Source organism: Rutidosis leptorrhynchoides, chromosome 4 (assembly GCF_046630445.1).
Source record: "Rutidosis leptorrhynchoides isolate AG116_Rl617_1_P2 chromosome 4, CSIRO_AGI_Rlap_v1, whole genome shotgun sequence".
NCBI classification, from domain to species: Eukaryota; Viridiplantae; Streptophyta; class Magnoliopsida; order Asterales; family Asteraceae; genus Rutidosis; species Rutidosis leptorrhynchoides.
In genome coordinates, this window is record NC_092336.1 from 615,438,572 (window position 1) to 615,444,493 (window position 5,922).

Consider the following 5,922-nt stretch of genomic DNA (forward strand, 5'->3'; position numbering starts at 1 on the left):
ACTGCATTCATTTTTAAAACAAACCATAACCTTTATTTCATAAATAAAGGTTTAAAAAGCTTTACGTAGATTATCAAATAATGATAATCTAAAATATCCTGTTTACACACGACCATTACATAATGGTTTACAATACAAATATGTTACATCGAAATCAGTTTCTTGAATGCAGTTTTTACACAATATCATACAAACATGGACTCCAAATCTTGTCCTTATTTTAGTATGCAACAGCGGAAGCTCTTAATATTCACCTGAGAATAAACATGCTTTAAACGTCAACAAAAATGTTGGTGAGTTATAGGTTTAACCTATATATATCAAATCGTAACAATAGACCACAAGATTTCATATTTCAATACACATCCCATACATAGAGATAAAAATCATTCATATGGTGAACACCTGGTAACCGACAATAACAAGATGCATATATAAGAATATCCCCATCATTCCGGGACACCCTTCGGATATGATATAAATTTCGAAGTACTAAAGCATCCGGTACTTTGGATGGGGTTTGTTAGGCCCAATAGATCTATCTTTAGGATTCGCGTCAATTAGGGTGTCTGTTCCCTAATTCTTAGATTACCAGACTTAATAAAAAGGGGCATATTCGATTTCGATAATTCAATCATAGAATGTAGTTTCACGTACTTGTGTCTATTTTGTAAATCATTTATAAAACCTGCATGTATTCTCATCCCAAAAATATTAGATTTTAAAAGTGGGACTATAACTCACTTTCACAGATTTTTACTTCGTCGGGAAGTAAGACTTGGCCACTGGTTGATTCACGAACCTATAACAATATATACATATATATCAAAGTATGTTCAAAATATATTTACAACACTTTTAATATATTTTGATGTTTTAAGTTTATTAAGTCAGCTGTCCTCGTTAGTAACCTACAACTAGTTGTCCACAGTTAGATATACAGAAATAAATCGATAAATATTATCTTGAATCAATCCACGACCCAGTGTATACGTATCTCAGTATTGATCACAACTCAAACTATACATATTTTGGAATCAACCTCAACCCTGTATAGCTAACTCCAACATTCACATATAGAGTGTCTATGGTTGTTCCGAAATATATATAGATGTGTCGACATGATAGGTCGAAACATTGTATACGTGTCTATGGTATCTCAAGATTACATAATATACAATACAAGTTGATTAAGTTATGGTTGGAATATATTTGTTACCAATTTTCACGTAGCTAAAATGAGAAAATTTATCCAATCTTGTTTTACCCATAACTTCTTCATTTTAAATCCGTTTTGAGTGAATCAAATTGCTATGGTTTCATATTGAACTCTATTTTATGAATCTAAACAGAAAAAGTATAGGTTTATAGTCGGAAAAATAAGTTACAAGTCATTTTTTTGTAAAGGTAGTCATTTCAGTCGAAAGAACGACGTCTAGATGACCATTTTAGAAAACATACTTCCACTTTGAGTTTAACTATAATTTTTGGATATAGTTTCATGTTCATAATAAAAATCATTTTCTCAGAATAACAACTTTTAAATCAAAGTTTATCATAGTTTTTAATTAACTAACCCAAAACAGCCCGCGGTGTTACTACGACGGCGTAAATCCGGTTTTACGGTGTTTTTCGTGTTTCCAGGTTTTAAATCATTAAGTTAGCATATCATATAGATATAGAACATGTGTTTAGTTGATTTTAAAAGTCAAGTTAGAAGGATTAACTTTTGTTTGCGAACAAGTTTAGAATTAACTAAACTATGTTCTAGTGATTACAAGTTTAAACCTTCGAATAAGATAGCTTTATATGTATGAATCGAATGATGTTATGAACATCATTACTACCTTAAGTTCCTTGGATGAACCTACTGGAAAAGAGAAAAATGGATCTAGCTTCAATGGATCCTTGGATGGCTCAAAGTTCTTGAAGCAAAATCATGACACGAAAACAAGTTCAAGTAAGATCATCACTTGAAATAAGATTGTTATAGTTATAGAAATTGAACCAAAGTTTGAATATGATTATTACCTTGTATTAGAATGATAACCTACTGTAAGAAACAAAGATTTCTTGAGGTTGGATGATCACCTTACAAGATTGGAAGTGAGCTAGCAAACTTGAAAGTATTCTTGATTTTATGAAACTAGAACTTTTGGAATTTATGAAGAACACTTAGAACTTGAAGATAGAACTTGAGAGAGTTCAATTAGATGAAGAAAATTGAAGAATGAAAGTGTTTGTAGGTGTTTTTGTTCGTTGGTGTATGGATTAGATATAAAGGATATGTAATTTTGTTTTTATGTAAATAAGTCATGAATGATTACTCATATTTTTGTAATCTTATGAGATATTTCATGCTAGTTGCCAAATGATGGTTCCCACATGTGTTAGGTGACTCACATGGGCTGCTAAGAGCTGATGATTGGAGTGTATATACCAATAGTACATACATCTAAAAGCTGTGTATTGTACGAGTACGAATACGGGTGCATACGAGTAGAATTGTTGATGAAACTGAACGAGAATGTAATTGTAAGCATTTTTGTTAAGTAGAAGTATTTTGATAAGTGTATTGAAGTCTTTCAAAAGTGTATAAATACATATTAAAACACTACATGTATATACATTTTAACTGAGTCGTTAAGTCATCGTTAGTCGTTACATGTAAGTGTTGTTTTGAAACCTTTAGGTTAACGATCTTGTTAAATGTTGTTAACCCAATGTTTATAATAACAAAAGAGATTTTAAATTATTATATTATCATGATATTATGATGTACGAATATCTCTTAATATGATATATATACATTAAATGTCGTTACAACGATAAACGTTACATATATGTCTCGTTTCAAAATCATTAAGTTAGTAGTCTTGTTTTTACATATGTAGTTCATTGTTAATATAATTAATGATATGTTTACTTATCATAATATCATGTTAACTATATATATAACCATATATATGTCATCATATAGTTTTTTTACAAGTTTTAACGTTCGTGAATCACCGGTCAACTTGGGTGGCCAATTGTCTATATGAAACCTATTTCAATTAATCAAGTCTTAACAAGTTTGATTGCTTAACATGTTGGAAACATTTAATCATGTAAACATCAATCTCAATTAATATATATAAACATGGAAAAGTTCGGGTCACTACAGTACCTACCCGTTAAATAAATTTCGTCCCGAAATTTTAAGCTGTTGAAGGTGTTGACGAATCTTATGGAAATAGATGCGGGTATTTCTTCTTCATCTGATCTTCACGCTCCCAGGTGAACTCGGGTCCTCTACGAGCATTCCATCGAACCTTAACAATTGGTATCTTGTTTTGCTTAAGTCTTTTAACCTCACGATCCATTATTTCGACGGGTTCTTCGATGAATTGGAGTTTTTCGTTGATTTGGATTTCATCTAACGGAATAGTGAGATCTTCTTTAGCAAAACATTTCTTCAAATTCGAGACGTGGAAAGTGTTATGTACAGCCGCGAGTTGTTGAGGTAACTCAAGTCGGTAAGCTACTGGTCCGACACGATCAATAATCTTGAATGGTCCAATATACCTTGGATTTAATTTCCCTCGTTCACCAAATCGAACAACGCCTTTCCAAGGTGAAACTTTAAGCATGACCATCTCTCCAATTTCAAATTCTATATCTTTTCTTTTAATGTCAGCGTAGCTCTTTTGTCGACTTTGGGCGGTTTTCAACCGTTGTTGAATTTGGATGATCTTCTCGGTAGTTTCTTGTATAATCTCCGGACCCGTAATCTGTCTATCCCCCACCTCACTCCAACAAATCGGAGACCTGCACTTTCTACCATAAAGTGCTTCAAACGGCGCCATCTCAATGCTTGAATGGTAGCTGTTGTTGTAGGAAAATTCTGCTAACGGTAGATGTCGATCCCAACTGTTTCCGAAATCAATAACACATGCTCGTAGCATGTCTTCAAGCGTTTGTATCGTCCTTTTGCTCTGCCCATCAGTTTGTGGATGATAGGTAGTACTCATGTCTAGACGAGTTCCTAATGCTTGCTGTAATGTCTGCCAGAATCTTGAAATAAATCTGCCATCCCTATCAGAGATAATAGAGATGGGTATTCCATGTCTGGAGATGACTTCTTTCAAATACAGTCGTGCTAACTTCTCCATCTTGTCATCTTCTCTTATTGGTAGGAAGTGTGCGGATTTGGTGAGACGATCAACTATTACCCAAATAGTATCAAAACCACTTGCAGTCCTTGGCAATTTAGTGATGAAATCCATGGTAATGTTTTCCCATTTCCATTCCGGGATTTCGGGTTGTTGAAGTAGACCTGATGGTTTCTGATGCTCAGCTTTGACCTTAGAACACGTCAAACATTCTCCTACGTATTTAGCAACATCGGCTTTCATACCCGGCCACCAAAAATGTTTCTTGAGATCCTTGTACATCTTCCCCGTTCCAGGATGTATTGAGTATCTGGTTTTATGAGCTTCTCTAAGTACCATTTCTCTCATATCTCCAAATTTTGGTACCCAAATCCTTTCAGCCCTATACCGGGTTCCGTCTTCCCGAATATTAAGATGCTTCTCCGATCCTTTGGGTATTTCATCCTTTAAATTTCCCTCTTTTAAAACTCCTTGTTGCGCCTCCTTTATTTGAGTAGTAATGTTATTATGAATCATTATATTCATAGATTTTACTCGAATGGGTTCTCTATCATTCCTGCTCAAGGCATCGGCTACCACATTTGCCTTCCCCGGGTGGTAACGAATCTCAAAATCGTAATCATTCAATAATTCAATCCACCTACGCTGCCTCATATTCAGTTGTTTCTGATTAAATATGTGTTGAAGACTTTTGTGGTCGGTATATATAATACTTTTGACCCCATATAAGTAGTGCCTCCAAGTCTTTAATGCAAAAACAACCGCGCCTAATTCCAAATCATGCGTCGTATAATTTTGTTCGTGAATCTTCAATTGTCTAGACGCATAAGCAATCACCTTCGTTCGTTGCATTAATACACAACCGAGACCTTGCTTTGATGCGTCACAATAAATCACAAAATCATCATTCCCTTCAGGCAATGACAATATAGGTGCCGTAGTTAGCTTTTTCTTCAATAACTGAAACGCTTTCTCTTGTTCATCATTCCATTCAAATTTCTTCCCTTTATGCGTTAATGCAGTCAAGGGTTTTGCTATTCTGGAAAAGTCTTGGATGAACCTTCTGTAGTAACCAGCTAGTCCTAAAAACTGGCGTATGTGTTTCGGAGTTTTCGGGGTTTCCCACTTTTCAACAGTTTCTATCTTTGCCGGATCCACCTTAATACCTTCTTTGTTCACTATGTGACCGAGGAATTGAACTTCTTCCAACCAAAATGCACACTTTGAAAACTTAGCGTACAATTCTTCCTTCCTCAATACTTCTAACACCTTTCTCAAATGTTCACCGTGTTCTTGGTCATTCTTTGAGTAAATAAGTATGTCATCAATGAAAACAATGACAAACTTGTCAAGGTATGGTCCACACACTCGGTTCATAAGGTCCATGAACACAGCTGGTGCATTAGTTAAACCAAACGGCATGACCATAAACTCGTAATGACCGTAACGTGTTCTGAAAGCAGTCTTTGGAATATCATCTTCTTTCACCCGCATTTGATGATACCCGGAACGTAAGTCAATCTTTGAATAAACAGACGAGCCTTGTAGTTGATCAAATAAGTCGTCGATTCTCGGTAGTGGGTAGCGGTTCTTGATGGTAAGTTTGTTCAACTCTCGGTAGTCGATACACAACCTGAATGTACCATCTTTCTTCTTGACAAACAAAACAGGAGCTCCCCACGGTGATGTGCTTGGTCGAATGAAACCACGCTCTAAAAGTTCTTGTAATTGGCTTTGCAGTTCTTTCATCTCGCTGGGTGCGAGTCTG